The sequence below is a fragment of the Danio aesculapii genome, chromosome 23, assembly GCF_903798145.1.
Source record: "Danio aesculapii chromosome 23, fDanAes4.1, whole genome shotgun sequence".
In the NCBI taxonomy this organism is placed as follows: domain Eukaryota; kingdom Metazoa; phylum Chordata; class Actinopteri; order Cypriniformes; family Danionidae; genus Danio; species Danio aesculapii.
This window is the reverse complement of record NC_079457.1, coordinates 25,986,187-26,012,602: the sequence shown is the minus strand read 5'-3', so window position 1 is coordinate 26,012,602 and position 26,416 is coordinate 25,986,187. Positions and strand designations below refer to the sequence as shown.

General features: G+C 44.4%; 3 non-coding genes across 3 annotated transcripts; all 3 read left to right on the top strand.

The window, feature by feature from the left end:
* The first annotated feature begins 12,029 nt into the window (after positions 1 to 12,029).
* On the top strand, positions 12,030 to 12,101 carry trnam-cau (transfer RNA methionine (anticodon CAU)). Its single transcript has one exon. It is a non-coding gene; the product is annotated as a tRNA-Met (tRNA).
* A 3,907-nt stretch (positions 12,102 to 16,008) lies between these two features.
* trnam-cau (transfer RNA methionine (anticodon CAU)) lies at positions 16,009 to 16,080 on the top strand. Its single transcript has one exon. It is a non-coding gene; the product is annotated as a tRNA-Met (tRNA).
* A 4,450-nt stretch (positions 16,081 to 20,530) lies between these two features.
* On the top strand, positions 20,531 to 20,602 carry trnam-cau (transfer RNA methionine (anticodon CAU)). The gene has a single exon. It is a non-coding gene; the product is annotated as a tRNA-Met (tRNA).
* Positions 20,603 to 26,416: the final 5,814 nt, after the last annotated feature.

The following is a 26,416-nucleotide window of genomic DNA, read 5'->3' as shown; positions in this document are numbered from 1 at the left end:
AGTATCCAAAGCTGTATCTCATCTAGGCTTTACCAGCAGTAATTTTAGGGTGAGTATCCACAACTTTATCTCATCTAGGCCTTACCAGCAGTAATTTTAGGTGAGTATCCACAGCTGTATCTCATCTAGGCTTTACCAGCAGGATTTTTAGGTGAGTGTCCACAGCTGTATCTCATCTAGGCTTTACCAGAAGGATGTTTAGGTGAGTGTCCACAGGTGTATCTCATCAAGACTTTAGCAGCAGTAAATTTAGGGCAGTATCCACAGCTGTATCTCATCTAGGCCTTACCAGAAGGATGTTTAGGTGAGTGTCCACAGCTGTGTCTCATCTAGGCTTTACCAGAAGGATGTTTAGGTGAGTGTCCACAGCTGGATCCCCCGTTCTTTGTAGCAGCACAAGTGTGCTGGGCCCATAACCCAGAGGTTTATGGATTGAAACCATCCTCTGCTAGGATAACATTTAATCGAATCTCTTTGTTAAATTTAGGTAAGTATCCACAGCTGTATCTCATCTAGGCTTTACCAGAAGGATGTTTAGGTCAGTATCCAATGCTGTATCTCATCTAGGCTTTACCAGCAGTAATTTTAGGGGAGTATCCACAGCTGTATCTCATCTAGGCTTTACCAAAAGGATGTTTAGGTGAGTGTCCACAGCTGTATCTCATCTTTCCTTACCAGCAGCTGTATCTCATCTAGGCTTTACCAGCAAAATGTTTAGGTGAGTGTCCACAGCTGTATCTCATATAGGCCTTACCAGCAAAATGTTTAGGTGAGTGTCCACAGCTGTATCTCATATAGTCTTTACCAGAAGGATGTTTAGGTGAGTATCCACAGCTGTATCTCATCTAGGCTTTACCAGAAGGATGTTTAGGTGAGTATCCAAAGCTGTATCTCATCTAGGCTTTACCAGAAGTAATTTTAGGGTGAGTGTCCACAGCTGTATCTCATCTAGGCTTTACCAGAAGGATGTTTAGGTGAGTGTCCACAGGTGTATCTCATCAAGACTTTAGCAGCAGTAAATTTAGGGCAGTATCCACAGCTGTATCTCATCTAGGCCTTACCAGAAGGATGTTTAGGTGAGTGTCCACAGCTGGATCCCCCGTTCTTTGTAGCAGCAGAAGTGTGCTGGGCCCATAACCCAGAGGTTTATGGATTGAAACCATCATCTGCTAGGATAACATTTAATTGAATCTCTTTGTTAAATTTAGGTAAGTATCCACAGCTGTATCTCATCTAGGCTTTACCAGAAGGATGTTTAGGTGAGTATCCACAGCTGTATCTCATCTAGGCTTTACCAGAAGGATGTTTAGGTGAGTATCCAAAGCTGTATCTCATCTAGGCTTTACCAGCAGTAATTTTAGGGTGAGTATCCACAACTTTATCTCATCTAGGCCTTACCAGCAGTAATTTTAGGTGAGTATCCACAGCTGTATCTCATCTAGGCTTTACCAGCAGGATTTTTAGGTGAGTGTCCACAGCTGTATCTCATCTAGGCTTTACCAGAAGGATGTTTAGGTGAGTGTCCACAGGTGTATCTCATCAAGACTTTAGCAGCAGTAAATTTAGGGCAGTATCCACAGCTGTATCTCATCTAGGCCTTACCAGAAGGATGTTTAGGTGAGTGTCCACAGCTGTGTCTCATCTAGGCTTTACCAGAAGGATGTTTAGGTGAGTGTCCACAGCTGGATCCCCCGTTCTTTGTAGCAGCAGAAGTGTGCTGGGCCCATAACCCAGATGTTTATGGATTGAAACCATCCTCTGCTAGGATAACATTTAATCGAATCTCTTTGTTAAATTTAGGTAAGTATCCACAGCTGTATCTCATCTAGGCTTTACCAGAAGGATGTTTAGGTCAGTATCCAATGCTGTATCTCATCTAGGCTTTACCAGCAGTAATTTTAGGGGAGTATCCACAGCTGTATCTCATCTAGGCTTTACCAAAAGGATGTTTAGGTGAGTGTCCACAGCTGTATCTCATCTTTCCTTACCAGCAGCTGTATCTCATCTAGGCTTTACCAGCAAAATGTTTAGGTGAGTGTCCACAGCTGTATCTCATATAGGCCTTACCAGCAAAATGTTTAGGTGAGTGTCCACAGCTGTATCTCATATAGTCTTTACCAGAAGGATGTTTAGGTGAGTATCCACAGCTGTATCTCATCTAGGCTTTACCAGAAGGATGTTTAGGTGAGTATCCAAAGCTGTATCTCATCTAGGCTTTACCAGAAGTAATTTTAGGGTGAGTGTCCACAGCTGTATCTCATCTAGGCTTTACCAGAAGGATGTTTAGGTGAGTGTCCACAGGTGTATCTCATCAAGACTTTAGCAGCAGTAAATTTAGGGCAGTATCCACAGCTGTATCTCATCTAGGCCTTACCAGAAGGATGTTTAGGTGAGTGTCCACAGCTGGATCCCCCGTTCTTTGTAGCAGCAGAAGTGTGCTGGGCCCATAACCCAGAGGTTTATGGATTGAAACCATCATCTGCTAGGATAACATTTAATTGAATCTCTTTGTTAAATTTAGGTAAGTATCCACAGCTGTATCTCATCTAGGCTTTACCAGAAGGATGTTTAGGTGAGTATCCACAGCTGTATCTCATCTAGGCTTTACCAGAAGGATGTTTAGGTGAGTATCCAAAGCTGTATCTCATCTAGGCTTTACCAGCAGTAATTTTAGGGTGAGTATCCACAACTTTATCTCATCTAGGCCTTACCAGCAAAATGTTTAGGTGAGTGTCCACAGCTGTATCTCATCTAGGCCTTACCAGCAAAATGTTTAGGTGAGTGTCCACAGCTGTATCTCATATAGTCTTTACCAGAAGGATGTTTAGGTGAGTATCCACAGCTGTATTTCATCTAGGCCTTACCAGGAGCTGTATCTCATCTAGGCTTTACCAGCGGAATGTTTAGGTGAGTATCCACAGCTGTATCTAGGCTTTACCAGAAGGATGTTCAGATGAGTGTCCACAGCTGGATCCCCCGATCCCCATAGCAGCAGAGTGGCGCAGCGGAAGCGTGCTGGGCCCATAACCCAGAGGTCGATGGATCAAAACCATCCTCTGCTAGGATAACATTTAATTGAATCTTTTAAATTTAGGTGAGTATCCACAGCTGTATCTCATCTAGGCTTTACCAGCGGAATGTTTAGGTGAGTATCCAAAGCTGTATCTCATCTAGGCTTTACCAGCAAAATGTTTGGTGAATGTCCACAGCTGTATCTCATATAGTCTTTACCAGAAGGATGTTTAGGTGAGTATCCACAGCTGTATCTCATCTAGGCCTTACCAGCAGCTGTATCTCATCTAGGCTTTACCAGCAGATTGTTTAGGTGAGTATCCACAGCTGTATCTCATCTAGGCTTTACCAGAATGATGTTCAGGTGAGTGTCCACAGCTGGATCCCCCATTTCCGTAGCAGCAGAGGGGCGAAGCGGAAGCGTGCTGGGCCCATAACCCAGAGGTCGATGGATCGAAGCCATCCTCTGCTAGGATAACATTTAATTGAATCAGTTTGCTAAATTTAGGTGAGTATCCACAGCTGTATCTCATCCAGGCTTTACCAGAAGGATGTTTAGGTGAGTGTCCACAGCTGTATCTCATCTAGGCTTTACCAGCGAAATGTTCAGTTGAGTGTCCACAGGTGTATCTCATCAAGACATTAGCAGCAGTAAATTTAGGTGAGTATCCACAGCTGTATCTCATCTAGGCTTTATCAGGAGGATGTTTAGGTGAGTGTCCAGCTGGATCCCCTAATCTCTGGAGCAGCGGAAGTGTGCTGGGCCCATAACCCAGAGGTCGATGGATGGAAACCATCCTCTGCTAGGATAACATTTAATTGAATCAGTTTGTTAAATTTAAGTGAGTATCCACAGCTGTATCTCATCCAGGCTTTACCAGAAGGATGTTTAAGTGAGTGTCCACAGCTGTATCTCATCTAGGGTTTACCAGCGAAATGTTCAGTTGAGTGTCCACAGGTGTATCTCATCAAGACATTAGCAGCAGTAAATTTAGGTGAGTATCCACAGCTGTATCTCATCTAGGCTTTATCAGGAGGATGTTTAGGTGAGTGTCCAGCTGGATCCCCTAATCTCTGGTGCAGCGGAAGTGTGCTGGGCCCATTACCCAGAGGTCGATGGATCGAAACCATCCTCTGCTAGGATAACATTTAATTGAATCTGATTGTCAAATTTAGGTGAGTGTCCACAGCTGTATCTCTTCTAGGCTTTACCAGCGGAATGTTTAGGTGAGTATCTGTTACAATATGCTATGTATATAGACAGCAGGATGGGAGGATGTGACAGACCATGTATGGTTTGTAGTGTATGACGTCATTGTTATGCGCATGCATGTGAAGTAAAGGAAGCACAGTGAAAACCTGCGTGTCTGAGATTCATTGATATATAGAGTGATAGTTGCGTATTAGAGTGAACTAAGCATAAACATGGTGGCAGCGGTAAATTACCAAGAAGAAAAGTGAAAGACAGAGGTAAATCGCTACGGAGAAAGTAATTAAGAGAGACGTGCGCCGATCATGGAGGGTGCTTTCGGATTGAAGCCGCCAGCGAATTTTGACTGGAATGCGACGAATATACCAAAAGCTTGGAAAGCATGGGAGAGAACTGAGTAAGACGCTAGGCGCCGCCCTCCCGGCTGACGGTGAACTGACGCTCGAATGGCTGTTAACGGCGTTCAGAAACCACTGCAATCCAGCACCAAACGAAACGGTAGAGAGATACAAATTTTTCTCCAGAAATCAAAACTCAGGCGAAATGATTGATAAGTATATTACTGATTTGAAACTGCTAGCGGACACATGCAACTTTGGATCAGCTAAAGATTCTCTGTTTAGAGACCGAATTGTCTGCGGCATACTGAACTCACATGTGAGAGAACGTCTATTAAGAGAGCCTGAACTGACGCTTGAGAAATGCATAAGGATTTGTAGAGCATCAGAACTGTCAAAAGAGAATGTAATGACCATAGAAGGACAGAAAGCTGAAGAAGTGCACACAGTACAGAGAATTAAACAAAATCAGGGTGCAAAACAAACTCCTACAAAGTGTACATTTTGTGGAAAACAGCATGAGTGGAAAAAACTGAGTTGCCCAGCTTATGGAAAGCAATGCAGAAAATGTGGCAAATTAAACCATTTTCCATGTGTAAAACAAAAGAAAATAAGAGAAAAGGAATACACAGTGTGGCAGAAATTGAAGAGGAACCATTTCAGGAAATCCTGAGCCTTAGTTCGTAAATGAGGGAGGACACACAGGAAAAACAACTGTTTGCAACCATGTTGATAGGAGAAAGACCAGTAAAATTTTAATTAGACTGTGGAGCCAGTTGTAACTTAATCCCCATTCAGCAGTTAAACCCTGACACCGTGATGGAAAAGACTAAACAAATCCTGGTCATGTATAATAAGAGCACCCTGAAACCAGTAGGAAAATGAAAAATAAAAATAAGAAACCACAGCTGTATCTCATCCAGACTTTATCAGCGGAATGTTTAGGTGAGTGTCGACAGCTGTATCTCATCTAGGCTTTATCAGCGGAATATTCAGGTGAGTATCCACAGCTGTATCTCATCTAGGCTTTAAGCTACGGTCACACCGGGCTTTGTGTGTGCGAAATTCTGTCGTGTGGCGCTGCGAAAAGGGGCGGGATTAAACAAGATGATTAGACATTTAAAAAAGCGAGTGATTGCTCTGTTTTACATTTTTGCCTAGAGAGGTCCTGTTTTGATCCTCGATTGGTCTCATGCAGCCAAGTGATGCGATTTCGCAGGTTAGAGTTCACCAAGCTTGAACTTTGCACCGCAGCAACATGCGAAGCTTGACGCATGACCCCGCGTTTCCGGTCTGACGCATTCGCGTGCGTATGAATGGAAGTCTATGGGAAGAAAAGTCAAGTGTGACCGCACCTTCACCAGCGGAATGTTTATTTGAGTATCTACAGCTGTATCTCATTTAGGCTTTACAAGAAGGATGTTTAGGTGAGTATCCACAGCTGTATCTCATCTAGGCTTTACCAGCAGTAAACTTAGGTGACTGTCCACAGCTGTATCTCATCTAGGCTTTATCAGGAGGATGTTTAGGTAAGTGTCCACAGCTGGATCCCCTGTTTTCTATAGCAACAGAGTGGCGCAGCGGAAGCGTGCTGGGCCCATAACCCAGAGGTCGATGGATCGAAACCATCCTCTGCTAGGATAACATTTAATTGAATCTCTTTGTTAAATTTAGGTGAGTATCCACAGCTGTATCTCATCTAGGCTTTACCAGCGGAATGTTTAGTTGAGTATCTACAGCTGTATCTCATCTAGGCTACACCAGAAGGATGTTTAGGTGAGTATCCACAGCTGTATCTCATCTAGACTCTACCAGCAGGATTTTTAGGTGTGTCCACAGCTATATCTCATCTAGGCTTTACCAGCAGTAAATTTAGGTGAGTGTCCACAGCTGTACCTCATCTAGGCTGTATCAGGAGGATGTTTAGGTAAGTGTCCACAGCTGGATCCCTTGTTTTCTATAGCAGCAGAGTGGCGCAGCGGAAGCGTGCTGGGCCCATAACCCAGAGGTCGATGGATCGAAACCATCCTCTGCTATCATAACATTTAATTGAATCTCTTTGTTAAATTTAGAAGAGTATCTCATCCAGGCTTTACCAGCAGTAAATTTAGGTGAGTATCCACAGCTGTATCTCATCTAGGCGTTACCAGCGGAATGTTTAGTTGAGTATCTACAGCTGTATCTCATCTAGGCTATACCAGCAGTAAATTTAGGTGAGTATCCACAGCTGTATCTCATCTAGGCTTTACCAGAAGGATGTTTAGGTGAGTATCCACAGCTGTATCTCATCTAGGCTTTACCAGCGGAATGTTTAGTTGAGTATCTACAGCTGTATCTCATCTAGGCTCTACCAGCAGGATTTTTAGGTGAGTGTCCACAGCTGTATCTCATCCAGGCTTTACCAGCAGTAAATTTAGGTGAGTATCCACAGCTGTATCTCATCCAGGCTTTATCAGCGGAATGTTTAGGTGAGTATCTACAGCTGTGTCTCATCTAGGCTTTACCAGCGGAATGTTCAGGTGAGTATCTACAGCTGTATCTCATCTAGGCTTTACCAGAAGGATGTTTAGGTGAGTTTCTACAGCTGTATCTCATCTAGGCTTTACCAGCAGTAAATTTAGGTGTGTGTCCACAGCTGTATCTCATCCAGGCTTTACCAGCAGTAAATTTAGGTGAGTATCCACAGCTGTATCTCATCTAGGCTTTACCAGGAGGATGTTTAGGTGAGTATCCAAAGCTGTATCTCATCTAGGCTCTACCAGCAGGATTTTTAGGTGAGGATCCACAGCTGTATCTCATCCAGACTTTATCAGCGGAATGTTTAGGTGAGTGTCCACAGCTGTATCTCATCTAGGCTTTAAGCTACGGTCACACTGGGCTTTATGTGTGCGAAATTCTGTCGTGCGGCGCTGCGAAAAGGGGCGGGATTAAACAAGATAATTAGACATTAAAAAAGCGAGCGATTGCTCCATGTTTTAAATTTCTGTCCAGAGAGGTCCTGTTTTGATCCTCGATTGGTCTCACGCAGCCAAGTGATGCGATTTAGCAGGTTAGAGTTCACCAAGCTTGAACTTTGCACTGCAGCAACCTGCGAAACTTAACGCATGACCCCGCGTTTCCGGTCTGACGCATTCGCGTGCGTATGAATGGAAGTCTATGGGAAGAAAAGTCAAGTGTGACCGCACCTTTATCAGCGGAATGTTCAGGTGAGTATCCACAGCTGTATCTCATCTAGGCTTTACCAGCAGAATGTTTAGTTGAGTATCTACAGCTGTATCTCATTTAGGCTTTACCAGAAGGATGTTTAGGTGAGTATCCACAGCTGTATCTCATCTAGGCTTTACCAGCAGTAAATTTAGGTGAGTGTCCACAGCTGTGTCTCATCTAGGCTTTACCAGCAGTAAATTTAGGTGAGTGTCCACAGCTGTATCTCATCTAGGCTGTATCAGGAGGATGTTTAGGTAAGTGTCCACAGCTGGATCCCCTGTTTTCTATAGCAGCAGAGTGGCGCAGCGGAAGCGTGCTGGGCCCATAACCCAGAGGGCGATCGATCGAAACCATCCTCTGCTAGGATAACATTTAATTGAATCTCTTTGTTAAATTTAGCCGAGTATCTCATCCAGGCTTTACCAGCAGTAAATTTAGGTGAGTATCCACAGCTGTATCTCATCTAGGCGTTACCAGCGGAATGTTTAGTTGAGTATCTACAGCTGTATCTCATCTAGGCTATACCAGAAGGATGTTTAGGTGAGTATCCACAGCTGTATCTCATCTAGGCTCTACCAGCAGGATTTTTAGGTGGGTGTCCACAGCTGTATCTCATCCAGGCTTTACCAGCAGTAAATTTAGGTGAGTATCCACAGCTGTATCTCATCCAGGCTTTATCAGCGGAATGTTTAGGTGAGTATCTAGAGCTGTATCTCATCTAGGCTCTACCAGCAGGATTTTTAGGTGAGTGTCCACAGCTGTATCTCATCCAGGCTTTATCAGCGGAAAGTTTAGGTAAGTGTCCACAGCTGTATCTGAACTAGGCTTTATCAGGAGGATGTTTAGGTAAGTGTCCACAGCTGGATCCCCTGTTTTCTATAGCAGCAGAGTGGAGCAGCGGAAGCGTGTTCGGCCCATAACCCAGAGGTCGATGCATTGAAACCATCCTCTGCTAGGATAACATTTAATTGAATCTCTTTGTTAAATGTAGGTGAGTATCCACAGCTGTATCTCATCTAGGCTTTATCAGCGGAATGTTCAGGTGAGTATCTACAGCTGTATCTCATCTAGGCTTTACCAGCGGAATGTTTAGTTGAGTATCTACAGCTGTATCTCATCTAGGCTTTACCAGAAGGATGTTTAGTTGAGTATCTACAGCTGTATCTCATCTAGACTTTACCAGAAGGATGTTTAGGTGAGTGTCCACAGCTGTATCTCATCTAGGCTTTATCAGGAGGATGTTTAGGTAAGTGTCCACAGCTGTATCTCATCTAGGCTATACCAGAAGGATGTTTAGGTGAGTATCTACAGCTGTATCTCGTCTAGGCTTTACCAGCAGTAAATTTAGGTGAGTGTCCACAGCTGTATCTCATCTAGGCTTTATCAGGAGGATGTTTAGGTAAGTGTCCACAGCTGGGTCCTCGTTTTTTGTAACAGTAGAGTGGCGCAGCGGAAGTGTGCTGGGCCCATAACCCAGAGGTCGATGGATCGAAACCATCCTCTGCTAGAAAAACATTTAATTGAATCTCTTTGTTAAATTTAGGTGAGTATCTCATCCAGGCTTTACCAGCAGTAAATTTAGGTAAGTATCCACAGCTGTATCTCATCTAGGCGTTACCAGCGGAATGTTTAGTTGAGTATCTACAGCTGTATCTCATCTAGGCTATACCAGAAGGATGTTTAGGTGAGTATCCACAGCTGTATCTCATCTAGGCTCTACCAGCAGGATTTTTAGGTGAGTGTCCACAGCTGTATCTCATCCAGGCTTTACCAGCAGTAAATTTAGGTGAGTATCCACAGCTGTATCTCATCCAGGCTTTATCAGCGGAATGTTTAGGTGAGTATCTACAGCTGTATCTCATCTAGGCTTTACCAGCGGAATGTTCAGGTGAGTATCTACAGCTCTATCTCATCTAGGCTTTACCAGCGGAATGTTCAGGTGAGTATCTACAGCTGTATCTCATCTAGGCTCTACCAGCAGGATTTTTAGGTGAGTGTTCACAGCTGTATCTCATCCAGGATTTATCAGCTGAATGTTTAGGTGAGTGTCCACAGCTGTATCTGAACTAGGCTTTACCAGCAGTAAATTTAGGTGAGTGTCCACAGCTGTATCTCATCTAGGCTTTATCAGCGGAATGTTCAGGTGAGTATCTACAGCTGTATCTCATCTAGGCTTTACCAGAAGGATGTTTAGGTGAGTGTACACAGCTGTATCTCATCTAGGCTTTATCAGGAGGATGTTTAGGTAAGTGTCCACAGCTGGATCCCCTGTTTTCTATAGCAGCAGAGTAGCGCAGCGGAAGCGTGCTGGGCCCATAACCCAGAGGTCGATGGATGGAAACATGTTCTGCTAGGATAACATTTAATTGAATCTCTTTGTTAAATTTAGGTGAGTATCTCATCCAGGCTTTACCAGCAGTAAATTTAGGTAAGTATCCACAGCTGTATCTCATCTAGGCGTTACCAGCGGAATGTTTAGTTGAGTATCTACAGCTGTATCTCATCTAGGCTATACCAGAAGGATGTTTAGGTGAGTATCCACAGCTGTATCTCATCTAGGCTCTACCAGCAGGATTTTTAGGTGAGTGTCCACAGCTGTATCTCATCCAGGCTTTACCAGCAGTAAATTTAGGTGAGTATCCACAGCTGTATCTCATCCAGGCTTTATCAGCGGAATGTTTAGGTGAGTATCTACAGCTGTATCTCATCTAGGCTTTACCAGCGGAATGTTCAGGTGAGTATCTACAGCTCTATCTCATCTAGGCTTTACCAGCGGAATGTTCAGGTGAGTATCTACAGCTGTATCTCATCTAGGCTCTACCAGCAGGATTTTTAGGTGAGTGTTCACAGCTGTATCTCATCCAGGATTTATCAGCTGAATGTTTAGGTGAGTGTCCACAGCTGTATCTGAACTAGGCTTTACCAGCAGTAAATTTAGGTGAGTGTCCACAGCTGTATCTCATCTAGGCTTTATCAGCGGAATGTTCAGGTGAGTATCTACAGCTGTATCTCATCTAGGCTTTACCAGAAGGATGTTTAGGTGAGTGTCCACAGCTGTATCTCATCTAGGCTTTATCAGGAGGATGTTTAGGTAAGTGTCCACAGCTGGATCCCCTGTTTTCTATAGCAGCAGAGTAGCGCAGCGGAAGCGTGCTGGGCCCATAACCCAGAGGTCGATGGATGGAAACATGTTCTACTAGGATAACATTTAATTGAATCTCTTTGTTAAATTTAGGTGAGTGTCCACAGCTGTATCTCATCTAGGCTTTACCAGAAGGATGTTTAGGTGAGTATCCACAGCTGTATCTCATCTAGGCTTTACCAGCAGTAAATTTAGGTCAGTGTCCACAGCTGTATCTCATCTAGGCTTTATCAGGAGGATGTTTAGGTAAGTGTCCACAGCTGGATCGCCTGTGTTCCATAGCAGCAGAGTGGCGCAGCGGAAGCATGCTGGGCCCATAACCCAGAGGTCGATGGATCGAAACCATCCTCTGCTATGATAACATTTAATTTAATCTCTTTGTTAAATTTAGCCGAGTATCTCATCCAGGCTTTACCAGCAGTAAATTTAGGTGAGTATCCACAGCTGTATCTCATCTAGGCGTTACCAGCGGAATGTTTAGTTGAGTATCTACAGCTGTATCTCATCTAGGCTATACCAGAAGGATGATTAGGTGAGTATCCACAGCTGTATCTCATCTAGGCTCTACCAGCAGGATTTTTAGGTGAGTGTCCACAGCTGTATCTCATCTAGGCTTTACCAGCAGTACATTTAGGTGAGTGTCCACAGCTGTATCTCATCTAGGCTTTACCAGCATAATGTTCCGGTGAGTATCTACAGCTGTATCTCGTCTAGGCTTTACCAGCAGTAAATTTAGGTGAGTGTCCACAGCTGTATCTCATCTAGGCTTTATCAGGAGGATGTTTAGGTAAGTGTCCACAGCTGGATTCCCTCTTTTCTATAGCAGCAGAGTGGCGCAGCGGAGGCGTGCTGGGCCCATAACCCAGAGGTCGATTGATCGAAACCATCCTCTGCTAGGATAACATTTAATTGAATCTCTTTGTTAAATTTAGTTGAGTTTCTACACCTGTATCTCATCTAGGCTCTACCAGCAGGATTTTTAGTTGTGTCCACAGCTGTATCTCATCTACGCTTTACCAGCAGTAAATTTAGGTGAGTATCCACAGCTGTATCTCATCTAGGCTGTATCAGGAGGATGTTTAGGTAAGTGTCCACAGCTGGTTCCCCTGTTTTCTATAGCAGCAGAGTGGCGCAGCGGAAGCGTGCTGGGCCCATAACCCAGAGGTCGATGGATCGAATCCATCCTCTGCTATGATATCATTTAATTGAATCTCTTTGTTAAATTTAGCCGAGTATCCACAGCTGTATCTCGTCTAGCCTTTACCAGAAGGATGTTTAGGTGAGTATCTACAGCTGGATCTCGTCTAGGCTTTACCAGCAGATTGTTTAGTTGAGTATCTACAGCTGTATCTCATCTAGGCGTTACCAGCGGAATGTTTAGTTGAGTATCTACAGCTGTATCTCATCTAGGCTATACCAGAAGGATGTTTAGGTGAGTATCCACAGCTGTATCCCATCTAGGCTTTATCAGCGGAATGTTCAGGTGAGTATCTACAGCTGTATCTCATCTAGGCTTTACCAGCGGAATGTTTAGTTGAGTATCTACAGCTGTATCTCATCTAGGCTTTACCAGAAGGATGTTTAGTTGAGTATCTACAGCTGTATCTCATCTAGGCTTTACCAGAAGGATGTTTAGGTGAGTGTCCACAGCTGTATCTCATCTAGTCTTTATCAGGAGGATGTTTAGGTAAGTGTCCACAGCTGGATCCCCTGTGTTCTGTAGCAGCAGAGTGGAGCAGCGAAAGCGTGTTCGGCCCATAACCCAGAGGTCGATGGATCGAAACCATGTTCTGCTAGGATAACATTTAATTGAATATCTTTGTTAAATTTAGGTGACTGTCCACAGCTGTATCTCATCTAGGCTTTATCAGCAGTAAATTTAGGTGAGTGTCCACAGCTGTATCTCATCTAGGCTTTACCAGCAGTAAATTTAGGTGAGTGTCCACAGCTGTATCTCATCTAGGCTTTATCAGGAGGATGTTTAGGTAAGTGTCCACAGCTGGGTCCCCCGTTTTCTGTCACAGCAGAGTGGCGCAGCAGAAGCGTGCTGGGCCCATAACCCAGAGGTCGATGGATCGAAACCATCCTCTGCTAGGATGACATTTAATTGAATCTCTTTGTTAAATTTAGGTGAGTATCCACAGCTGTATCTCATCTAGGCTTTACCAGCAGTAAATTTAGGTGAGTGTCCACAGCTGTATCTCATCTAGGCTTTATCAGGAGGATGTTTAGGTAAGTGTCCACAGCTGGATTCCCTGTGTTATATAGCAGCAGAGTGGCGCAGCGGAAGCGTGCTGGGCCCATAACCCAGAGGTCGATGGATCGAAACCATCCTCTGCTATGATAACATTTTATTGAATCTCTTTGTTAAATTTAGCCGAGTATCCACAGCTGTATCTCATCTAGGCTTTACCAGCGGAATGTTCAGGTGAGTATCTACAGCTGTATCTCATCTAGGCTCTACCAGCAGGTGAGTATCTACAGTTGTATCTCATCTAGGCTTTACCAGCGGAATGTTCAGGTGAGTATCTACAGTTGTATCTCATCTAGGCTTTACCAGCGGAATGTTCAGGTGAGTATCCACAGCTGTATCTCATCTAGGCTTTACCAGCAGTAAATTTAGGTGAGTGTCCACAGCTGTATCTCATCTAGGCTTTATCAGGAGGATGTTTAGGTAAGTGTCCACAGCTGGATCCCCTGTTTTCTATACCAGCAGAGTGGCGCAGCGGAAGCGTGCTGGGCCCATAACCCAGAGGTCGATGGATCAAAACCATCCTCTGCTAGGATAACATGTAATTGAATCTCTTTGTTAAATTTAGGTGAGTATCCACAGCTGTATCTCATCTAGGCTTTGTCAGCGGAATGTTCAGGTGAGTATCTACAGCTGTATCTCATCTAGGCTTTACCAGCGGAATGTTTAGTTGAGTATCTACAGCTGTGTCTCATCTAGGCTTTACCAGAAGGATGTTTAGGTGAGTGTCCACAGCTGTATCTCATCTAGGCTTTACCAGCAGTAAATTTAGTTGAGTGTCCACAGCTGTATCTCATCTAGGCTTTATCAGGAGGATGTTTAGGTAAGTTCCACAGCTGGATCCCCTGTTTTCTATACCAGCAGAGTGGCGCAGCGGAAGCGTGCTGTGCCCATAACCCAGAGGTCGATGGATCGAAAACATCCTCTGCTAGGATAACATTTAATTGAATCTCTTTGTTAAATTTAGGTGAGTATCCACAGCTGTATCAAATCTAGGCTTTACCAGCGGAATGTTCAGGTGAGTATCTACAGCTGTATCTCATTTAGGCTTTACCAGAAGGATGTTTAGGTGAGTATCCACAGCTGTATCTCATCTAGGCTTTACCAGCAGTAAATTTAGGTGAGTGTCCACAGCTGTATCTCATCTAGGCTTTATCAGGAGGATGTTTAGGTAAGTGTCCACAGCTGGATCCCCTCTTTTCTATAGGAGCAGAGTGGCGCAGCGGAAGCGTGCTGGGCCCATAACCCAGAGGTCGATAGATCGAAACCATCCTCTGCTAGGATAACATTTAATTGAATCTCTTTGTTAAATTTAGTTGAGTATCTACACCTGTATCTCATCTAGGCTCTACCAGCAGGATTTTTAGTTGTGTCCACAGCTGTATCTCATCTAGGCTTTACCAGCAGTAAATTTAGGTGAGTATCCACAGCTGTATCTCATCTAGGCTGAATCAGGAGGATGTTTAGGTAAGTGTCCACAGCTGGTTCCCCTGTTTTCTATAGCAGCAGAGTGGCGCAGCGGAAGCGTGCTGGGCCCATAAACCAGAGGTCGATGGATCGAAACCATCCTCTGCTATGATATCATTTAATTGAATCTCTTTGTTAAATTTAGCCGAGTATCCACAGCTGTATCTCATCTAGGCTTTACCAGCGGATTGTTCAGGTGAGTATCTACAGCTGTATCTCGTCTAGCCTTTACGACAAGGATGTTTAGGTGAGTATCTACAGCTGGATCTCGTCTAGGCTTTACCAGCAGAATGTTTAGTTGAGTATCTACAGCTGTATCTCATCTAGGCGTTACCAGCGGAATGTTTAGGTGAGTATCCACAGCTGTATCCCATCTAGGCTTTACCAGCGGAATGTTCAGGTGAGTATCTACAGCTGTATCTCATCTAGGCTTTACCAGCGGAATGTTTAGTTGAGTATCTACAGCTGTATCTCATCTAGGCTTTACCAGAAGGATGTTTAGTTGAGTATCTACAGCTGTATCTCATCTAGGCTTTACCAGAAGGATGTTTAGGTGAGTTTCCACAGCTGTATCTCATCTAGTCTTTATCAGGAGGATGTTTAGGTAAGTGTCCACAGCTGGATCCCCTGTGTTCTGTAGCAGCAGAGTGGAGCAGCGGAAGCGTGTTCGGCCCATAACCCAGAGGTCGATGGATCGAAACCATGTTCTGCTAGGATAACATTTAATTGAATATCTTTGTTAAATTTAGGTGACTGTCCACAGCTGTATCTCATCTAGGCTTTATCAGGAGGATGTTTAGGTAAGTGTCCACAGCTGTATCTCCTCTAGGCTTTACCAGCAGTGAATTTAGGTGAGTGTCCACAGCTGTATCTCATCTAGGCTTTATCAGGAGGATGTTTAGGTAAGTGTCCACAGCTGGGTCCCTCGTTTTCTGTCACAGCAGAGTGGCGCAGCGGAAGCGTGCTCGGCCCATAACCCAGAGGTCGATGGATCGAAACCATCCTCTGCTAGGATAACATTTAATTGAATCTCTTTGTTAAATTTAGGTGAGTATCCACAGCTGTATCTCATCTAGGCTTTACCAGCGGAATGTTCAGGTGAGTATCTACAGCTGTATCTCATCTAGGCTCTACCAGCAGGTGAGTATCTACAGTTGTATCTCATCTAGGCTTTACCAGCGGAATGTTCAGGTGAGTATCTACAGTTGTATCTCATCTAGGCTTTACCAGCGGAATGTTCAGGTGAGTATCCACAGCTGTATCTCATCTAGGCTTTACCAGCAGTAAATTTAGGTGAGTGTCCACAGCTGTATCTCATCTAGGCTTTATCAGGAGGATGTTTAGGTAAGTGTCCACAGCTGGATCCCCTGTTTTCTATACCAGCAGAGTGGCGCAGTGGAAGCGTGCTGGGCCCATAACCCAGAGGTCGATGGATCAAAACCATCCTCTGCTAGGATAACATGTAATTGAATCTCTTTGTTAAATTTAGGTGAGTATCCACAGCTGTATCTCATCTAGGCTTTGTCAGCGGAATGTTCAGGTGAGTATCTACAGCTGTATCTCATCTAGGCTTTACCAGCGGAATGTTTAGTTGAGTATCTACAGCTGTATCTCATCTAGGCTTTACCAGAAGGATGTTTAGGTGAGTGTCCACAGCTTTATCTCATCTAGGCTTTACCAGCAGTAAATTTAGTTGAGTGTCCACAGCTGTATCTCATCTAGGCTTTATCAGGAGGATGTTTAGGTAAGTGTCCACAGCTGGATCCCCTGTTTTCTATACCAGCAGAGTGGCGCAGCGGAAGCGTGCTGTGCCCATAACCCAGAGGTCGATGGATCGAAAATATCCTCTGCTAGGATAACATTTAATTGAATCTCTTTGTTAAATTTAGGTGAGTATCCACAGCTGTATCTCATCTAGGCTTTACCAGCGGAATGTTCAGGTGAGTATCTACAGCTGTATCTCCTTTAGGCTTTACCAAAAGGATGTTTAGGTGAGTATCCACAGCTGTATCTCATCTAGGCTTTACCAGCAGTAAATTTAGGTGAGTGTCCACAGCTGTATCTCATCTAGGCTTTATCAGGAGGATGTTTAGGTAAGTGTCCACAGCTGGATCCCCTCTTTTCTATAGGAGCAGAGTGGCGCAGCGGAAGCGTGCTGGGCCCATAACCCAGAGGTCGATGGATCGAAACCATCCTCTGCTAGGATAATATTTAATTGAATCTCTTTGTTAAATTTAGTTGAGTATCTACACCTGTATCTCATCTAGGCTCTACCAGCAGGATTTTTAGTTGTGTCCACAGCTGTATCTCATCTAGGCTTTACCAGCAGTAAATTTAGGTGAGTATCCACAGCTGTATCTCATCTAGGCTGTATCAGGAGGATGTTTAGGTAAGTGTCCACAGCTGGTTCCCCTGTTTTCTATAGCAGCAGAGTGGCGCAGCGGAAGCGTGCTGGGCCCATAACCCAGAGGTCGATGGATCGAAACCATCCTCTGCTATGATATCATTTAATTGAATCTCTTTGTTAAATTTAGCCGAGTATCCACAGCTGTATCTCATCTAGGCTTTACCAGCGGATTGTTCAGGTGAGTATCTACAGCTGTATCTCGTCTAGCCTTTACCAGAAGGATGTTTAGGTGAGTATCTACAGCTGGATCTCGTCTAGGCTTTACCAGCAGAATGTTTAGTTGAGTATCTACAGCTGTATCTCATCTAGGCGTTACCAGCGGAATGTTTAGTTGAGTATCTACAGCTGTATCTCATCTAGGCTATACCAGAAGGATGTTTAGGTGAGTATCCACAGCTGTATCCCATCTAGGCTTTACCAGCGGAATGTTCAGGTGAGTATCTACAGCTGTATCTCATCTAGGCTTTACCAGCGGAATGTTTAGTTGAGTATCTACAGCTGTATCTCATCTAGGCTTTACCAGAAGGATGTTTAGTTGAGTATCTACAGCTGTATCTCATCTAGGCTTTACCAGAAGGATGTTTAGGTGAGTGTCCACAGCTGTATCTCATCTAGTCTTTATCAGGAGGATGTTTAGGTAAGTGTCCACAGCTGGATCCCCTGTTTTCTATAGCAGCAGAGTGGAGCAGCGGAAGCGTGTTCGGCCCATAACCCAGAGTTCGATGGATCGAAACCATGTTCTGCTAGGATAACATTTAATTGAATATCTTTGTTAAATTTAGGTGACTGTCCACAGCTGTATCTCATCTAGGCTTTATCAGGAGGATGTTTAGGTTAGTGTCCACAGCTGTATCTCCTCTAGGCTTTACCAGCAGTAAATTTAGGTGAGTGTCCACAGCTGTATCTCATCTAGGCTTTATCAGGAGGATGTTTAGGTAAGTGTCCACAGCTGGGTCCCCCGTTTTCTGTCACAGCAGAGTGGCGCAGCAGAAGCGTGCTGGGCCCATAACCCAGAGGTCGATGGATCGAAACCATCCTCTGCTAGGATGACATTTAATTGAATCTCTTTGTTAAATTTAGGTGAGTATCCACAGCTGTATCTCATCTAGGCTTTACCAGCAGTAAATTTAGGTGAGTGTCCACAGCTGTATCTCATCTAGGCTTTATCAGGAGGATGTTTAGGTAAGTGTCCACAGCTGGATTCCCTGTGTTATATAGCAGCAGAGTGGCGCAGCGGAAGCGTGCTGGGCCCATAACCCAGAGGTCGATGGATCGAAACCATCCTCTGCTATGATAACATTTTATTGAATCTCTTTGTTAAATTTAGCCGAGTATCCACAGCTGTATCTCATCTAGGCTTTACCAGCGGAATGTTCAGGTGAGTATCTACAGCTGTATCTCATCTAGGCTCTACCAGCAGGTGAGTATCTACAGTTGTATCTCATCTAGGCTTTACCAGCGGAATGTTCAGGTGAGTATCTACAGTTGTATCTCATCTAGGCTTTACCAGCGGAATGTTCAGGTGAGTATCCACAGCTGTATCTCATCTAGGCTTTACCAGCAGTAAATTTAGGTGAGTGTCCACAGCTGTATCTCATCTAGGCTTTATCAGGAGGATGTTTAGGTAAGTGTCCACAGCTGGATCCCCTGTTTTCTATACCAGCAGAGTGGCGCAGCGGAAGCGTGCTGGGCCCATAACCCAGAGGTCGATGGATCAAAACCATCCTCTGCTAGGATAACATGTAATTGAATCTCTTTGTTAAATTTAGGTGAGTATCCACAGCTGTATCTCATCTAGGCTTTGTCAGCGGAATGTTCAGGTGAGTATCTACAGCTGTATCTCATCTAGGCTTTACCAGCGGAATGTTTAGTTGAGTATCTACAGCTGTATCTCATCTAGGCTTTACCAGAAGGATGTTTAGGTGAGTGTCCACAGCTGTATCTCATCTAGGCTTTACCAGCAGTAAATTTAGTTGAGTGTCCACAGCTGTATCTCATCTAGGCTTTATCAGGAGGATGTTTAGGTAAGTTCCACAGCTGGATCCCCTGTTTTCTATACCAGCAGAGTGGCGCAGCGGAAGCGTGCTGTGCCCATAACCCAGAGGTCGATGGATCGAAAACATCCTCTGCTAGGATAACATTTAATTGAATCTCTTTGTTAAATTTAGGTGAGTATCCACAGCTGTATCAAATCAAGGCTTTACCAGCGGAATGTTCAGGTGAGTATCTACAGCTGTATCTCATTTAGGCTTTACCAGAAGGATGTTTAGGTGAGTATCCACAGCTGTATCTCATCTAGGCTTTACCAGCAGTAAATTTAGGTGAGTGTCCACAGCTGTATCTCATCTAGGCTTTATCAGGAGGATGTTTAGGTAAGTGTCCACAGCTGGATCCCCTCTTTTCTATAGGAGCAGAGTGGCGCAGCGGAAGCCTGCTGGGCCCATAACCCAGAGGTCTATAGATCGAAACCATCCTCTGCTAGGATAACATTTAATTGAATCTCTTTGTTAAATTTAGTTGAGTATCTACACCTGTATCTCATCTAGGCTCTACCAGCAGGATTTTTAGTTGTGTCCACAGCTGTATCTCATCTAGGCTTTACCAGCAGTAAATTTAGGTGAGTATCCACAGCTGTATCTCATCTAGGCTGAATCAGGAGGATGTTTAGGTAAGTGTCCACAGCTGGTTCCCCTGTTTTCTATAGCAGCAGAGTGGCGCAGCGGAAGCGTGCTGGGCCCATAACCCAGAGGTCGATGGATCGAAACCATCCTCTGCTATGATATCATTTAATTGAATCTCTTTGTTAAATTTAGCCGAGTATCCACAGCTGTATCTCATCTAGGCTTTACCAGCGGATTGTTCAGGTGAGTTTCCACAGCTGTATCTCATCTAGGCTTTATCAGGAGGATGTTTAGGTAAGTGTCCACAGCTGTATCTCCTCTAGGCTTTACCAGCAGTAAATTTAGGTGAGTGTCCACAGCTGTATCTCATCTAGGCTTTATCAGGAGGATGTTTAGGTAAGTGTCCACAGCTGGGTCCCCCGTTTTCTGTCACAGCAGAGTGGCGCAGCGGAAGCGTGCTGGGCCCATAACCCAGAGGTCGATGGATCGAAACCATCCTCTGCTAGGATAACATTTAATTGAATCTCTTTGTTAAATTTAGGTGAGTATCCACAGCTGTATCTCATCTAGGCTTTACCAGCGGAATGTTCAGGTGAGTATCTACAGCTGTATCTCATCTAGGCTCTACCAGCAGGTGAGTATCTACAGTTGTATCTCATCTAGGCTTTACCAGCGGAATGTTCAGGTGAGTATCTACAGTTGTATCTCATCTAGGCTTTACCAGCGGAATGTTCAGGTGAGTATCCACAGCTGTATCTCATCTAGGCTTTACCAGCAGTAAATTTAGGTGAGTGTCCACAGCTGTATCTCATCTAGGCTTTATCAGGAGGATGTTTAGGTAAGTGTCCACAGCTGGATCCCCTGTTTTCTATACCAGCAGAGTGGCGCAGTGGAAGCGTGCTGGGCCCATAACCCAGAGGTCGATGGATCAAAACCATCCTCTGCTAGGATAACATGTAATTGAATCTCTTTGTTAAATTTAGGTGAGTATCCACAGCTGTATCTCATCTAGGCTTTGTCAGCGGAATGTTCAGGTGAGTATCTACAGCTGTATCTCATCTAGGCTTTACCAGCGGAATGTTTAGTTGAGTATCTACAGCTGTATCTCATCTAGGCTTTACCAGAAGGATGTTTAGGTGAGTGTCCACAGCTGTATCTCATCTAGGCTTTACCAGCAGTAAATTTAGTTGAGTGTCCACAGCTGTATCTCATCTAGGCTTTATCAGGAGGATGTTTAGGTAAGTGTCCACAGCTGGATCCCCTGTTTTCTATACCAGCAGAGTGGCGCAGCGGAAGCGTGCTGTGCCCATAACCCAGAGGTCGATGGATCGAAAATATCCTCTGCTAGGATAACATTTAATTGAATCTCTTTGTTAAATTTAGGTGAGTATCCACAGCTGTATCTCATCTAGGCTTTACCAGCGGAATGTTCAGGTGAGTATCTACAGCTGTATCTCATTTAGGCTTTACCAGAAGGATGTTTAGGTGAGTATCCACAGCTGTATCTCATCTAGGCTTTACCAGCAGTAAATTTAGGTGAGTGTCCACAGCTGTATCTCATCTAGGCTTTATCAGGAGGATGTTTAGGTAAGTGTCCACAGCTGGATCCCCTCTTTTCTATAGGAGCAGAGTGGCGCAGCGGAAGCGTGCTGGGCCCATAACCCAGAGGTCGATGGATCGAAACCATCCTCTGCTAGGATAACATTTAATTGAATCTCTTTGTTAAATTTAGTTGAGTATCTACACCTGTATCTCATCTAGGCTCTACCAGCAGGATTTTTAGTTGTGTCCACAGCTGTATCTCATCTAGGCTTTACCAGCAGTAAATTTAGGTGAGTATCCACAGCTGTATCTCATCTAGGCTGTATCAGGAGGATGTTTAGGTAAGTGTCCACAGCTGGTTCCCCTGTTTTCTATAGCAGCAGAGTGGCGCAGCGGAAGCGTGCTGGGCCCATAACCCAGAGGTCGATGGATCGAAACCATCCTCTGCTATGATATCATTTAATTGAATCTCTTTGTTAAATTTAGCCGAGTATCCACAGCTGTATCTCATCTAGGCTTTACCAGCGGATTGTTCAGGTGAGTATCTACAGCTGTATCTCGTCTAGCCTTTACCAGAAGGATGTTTAGGTGAGTATCTACAGCTGGATCTCGTCTAGGCTTTACCAGCAGAATGTTTAGTTGAGTATCTACAGCTGTATCTCATCTAGGCGTTACCAGCGGAATGTTTAGTTGAGTATCTACAGCTGTATCTCATCTAGGCTATACCAGAAGGATGTTTAGGTGAGTATCCACAGCTGTATCCCATCTAGGCTTTACCAGCGGAATGTTCAGGTGAGTATCTACAGCTGTATCTCATCTAGGCTTTACCAGCGGAATGTTTAGTTGAGTATCTACAGCTGTATCTCATCTAGGCTTTACCAGAAGGATGTTTAGTTGAGTATCTACAGCTGTATCTCATCTAGGCTTTACCAGAAGGATGTTTAGGTGAGTGTCCACAGCTGTATCTCATCTAGTCTTTATCAGGAGGATGTTTAGGTAAGTGTCCACAGCTGGATCCCCTGTTTTCTATAGCAGCAGAGTGGAGCAGCGGAAGCGTGTTCGGCCCATAACCCAGAGTTCGATGGATCGAAACCATGTTCTGCTAGGATAACATTTAATTGAATATCTTTGTTAAATTTAGGTGACTGTCCACAGCTGTATCTCATCTAGGCTTTATCAGGAGGATGTTTAGGTTAGTGTCCACAGCTGTATCTCCTCTAGGCTTTACCAGCAGTAAATTTAGGTGAGTGTCCACAGCTGTATCTCATCTAGGCTTTATCAGGAGGATGTTTAGGTAAGTGTCCACAGCTGGGTCCCCCGTTTTCTGTCACAGCAGAGTGGCGCAGCGGAAGCGTGCTGGGCCCATAACCCAGAGGTCGATGGATCGAAACCATCCTCTGCTAGGATAACATTTAATTGAATCTCTTTGTTAAATTTAGGTGAGTATCCACAGCTGTATCTCATCTAGGCTTTACCAGCAGTAAATTTAGGTGAGTGTCCACAGCTGTATCTCATCTAGGCTTTATCAGGAGGATGTTTAGGTAAGTGTCCAAAGCTGGATTCCCTGTGTTATATAGCAGCAGAGTGGCGCAGCGGAAGCGTGCTGGGCCCATAACCCAGAGGTCGATGGATCGAAACCATCCTCTGCTATGATAACATTTAATTGAATCTCTTTGTTAAATTTAGCCGAGTATCCACAGCTGTATCTCATCTAGGCTTTACCAGCGGAATGTTCAGGTGAGTATCTACAGCTGTATCTCATCTAGGCTCTACCAGCAGGTGAGTATCTACAGTTGTATCTCATCTAGGCTTTACCAGCGGAATGTTCAGGTGAGTATCTACAGCTGTATCTCATCTAGGCTTTACCAGCGGAATGTTTAGTTGAGTATCTACAGCTGTACCTCATCTAGGCTTTACCAGCGGAATGTTTAGTTGAGTATCTACAGCTGTATCTCATCTAGGCTTTACCAGAAGGATGTTTAGGTGAGTGTCCACAGCTGTATCTCATCTAGGCTTTACCAGCAGTAAATTTAGTTGAGTGTCCACAGCTGTATCTCATCTAGGCTTTATCAGGAGGATGTTTAGGTAAGTGTCCACAGCTGGATCCCATGTTTTCTATACCAGCAGAGTGGCGCAGCGGAAGCGTGCTGGGCCCATAACCCAGAGGTCGATGGATCGAAAACATCCTCTGCTAGGATAACATTTAATTGAATCTCTTTGTTAAATTTAGGTGAGTATCCACAGCTGTATCTCATCTAGGCTTTACCAGCGGAATGTTCAGGTGAGTATCTACAGCTGTATCTCATTTAGGCTTTACCAGAAGGATGTTTAGGTGAGTATCCACAGCTGTATCTCATCTAGGCTTTACCAGCAGTAAATTTAGGTGAGTGTCCACAGCTGTATCTCATCTAGGCTTTATCAGGAGGATGTTTAGGTAAGTGTCCACAGCTGGATCCCCTCTTTTCTATAGCAGCAGAGTGGCGCAGCGGAAGCGTGCTGGGCCCATAACCCAGAGGTCGATGGATCGAAACCATCCTCTGCTAGGATAAAATTTAATTGAATCTCTTTGTTAAATTTAGTTGAGTATCTACACCTGTATCTCATCTAGGCTCTACCAGCAGGATTTTTAGTTGTGTCCACAGCTGTATCTCATCTAGGCTTTACCAGCAGTAAATTTAGGTGAGTATCCACAGCTGTATCTCATCTAGGCTGTATCAGGAGGATGTTTAGGTAAGTGTCCACAGCTGGTTCCCCTGTTTTCTATAGCAGCAGAGTGGCGCAGCGGAAGCGTGCTGGGCCCATAACCCAGAGGTCGATGGATCGAAACCATCCTCTGCTATGATATCATTTAATTGAATCTCTTTGTTAAATTTAGCCGTGTATCCACAGCTGTATCTCATCTAGGCTTTACCAGCGGATTGTTCAGGTGAGTATCTACAGCTGTATCTCGTCTAGCCTTTACGAGAAGGATGTTTAGGTGAGTATCTACAGCTGGATCTCGTCTAGGCTTTACCAGCAGAATGTTTAGTTGAGTATCTACAGCTGTATCTCATCTAGGCGTTACCAGCGGAATGTTTAGTTGAGTATCTACAGCTGTATCTCATCTAGGCTATACCAGAAGGATGTTTAGGTGAGTATCCACAGCTGTATCCCATCTAGGCTTTACCAGCGGAATGTTCAGGTGAGTATCTACAGCTGTATCTCATCTAGGCTTTACCAGCGGAATGTTTAGTTGAGTATCTACAGCTGTATCTCATCTAGGCTTTACCAGAAGGATGTTTAGGTGAGTTTCCACAGCTGTATCTCATCTAGTCTTTATCAGGAGGATGTTTAGGTAAGTGTCCACAGCTGGATCCCCTGTTTTCTATAGCAGCAGAGTGGAGCAGCGGAAGCGTGTTCGGCCCATAACCCAGAGTTCGATGGATCGAAACCATGTTCTGCTAGGATAACATTTAATTGAATATCTTTGTTAAATTTAGGTGAATGTCCACAGCTGTATCTCATCTAGGCTTTATCAGGAGGATGTTTAGGTAAGTGTCCACAGCTGTATCTCCTCTAGGCTTTACCAGCAGTAAATTTAGGTGAGTGTCCACAGCTGTATCTCATCTAGGCTTTATCAGGAGGATGTTTAGGTAAGTGTCCACAGCTGGGTCCCCCGTTTTCTGTCACAGCAGAGTGGCGCAGCGGAAGCGTGCTGGGCCCATAACCCAGAGGTCGATGGATCGAAACCATCCTCTGCTAGGATAACATTTAATTGAATCTCTTTGTTAAATTTAGGTGAGTATCCACAGCTGTATCTCATCTAGGCTTTACCAGCAGTAAATTTAGGTGAGTGTCCACAGCTGTATCTCATCTAGGCTTTATCAGGAGGATGTTTAGGTAAGTGTCCACAGCTGGATTCCCTGTGTTATATAGCAGCAGAGTGGCGCAGCGGAAGCGTGCTGGGCCCATAACCCAGAGGTCGATGGATCGAAACCATCCTCTGCTATGATAACATTTAATTGAATCTCTTTGTTAAATTTAGCCGAGTATCCACAGCTGTATCTCATCTAGGCTTTACCAGCGGAATGTTCAGGTGAGTATCTACAGCTGTATCTCATCTAGGCTCTACCAGCAGGTGAGTATCTACAGTTGTATCTCATCTAGGCTTTACCAGCGGAATGTTCAGGTGAGTATCTACAGCTGTATCTCGTCTAGCCTTTACGAGAAGGATGTTTAGGTGAGTATCTACAGCTGGATCTCGTCTAGGCTTTACCAGCAGAATGTTTAGTTGAGTATCTACAGCTGTATCTCATCTAGGCGTTACCAGCGGAATGTTTAGTTGAGTATCTACAGCTGTATCTCATCTAGGCTATACCAGAAGGATGTTTAGGTGAGTATCCACAGCTGTATCCCATCTAGGCTTTACCAGCGGAATGTTCAGGTGAGTATCTACAGCTGTATCTCATCTAGGCTTTACCAGCGGAATGTTTAGTTGAGTATCTACAGCTGTATCTCATCTAGGCTTTACCAGAAGGATGTTTAGGTGAGTTTCCACAGCTGTATCTCATCTAGTCTTTATCAGGAGGATGTTTAGGTAAGTGTCCACAGCTGGATCCCCTGTTTTCTATAGCAGCAGAGTGGAGCAGCGGAAGCGTGTTCGGCCCATAACCCAGAGTTCGATGGATCGAAACCATGTTCTGCTAGGATAACATTTAATTGAATATCTTTGTTAAATTTAGGTGAATGTCCACAGCTGTATCTCATCTAGGCTTTACCAGCAGTAAATTTAGGTGAGTGTCCACAGCTGTATCTCATCTAGGCTTTATCAGGAGGATGTTTAGGTAAGTGTCCACAGCTGGGTCCCCCGTTTTCTGTCACAGCAGAGTGGCGCAGCGGAAGCGTGCTGGGCCCATAACCCAGAGGTCGATGGATCGAAACCATCCTCTGCTAGGATAACATTTAATTGAATCTCTTTGTTAAATTTAGGTGAGTATCCACAGCTGTATCTCATCTAGGCTTTACCAGCAGTAAATTTAGGTGAGTGTCCACAGCTGTATCTCATCTAGGCTTTATCAGGAGGATGTTTAGGTAAGTGTCCACAGCTGGATTCCCTGTGTTATATAGCAGCAGAGTGGCGCAGCGGAAGCGTGCTGGGCCCATAACCCAGAGGTCGATGGATCGAAACCATCCTCTGCTATGATAACATTTAATTGAATCTCTTTGTTAAATTTAGCCGA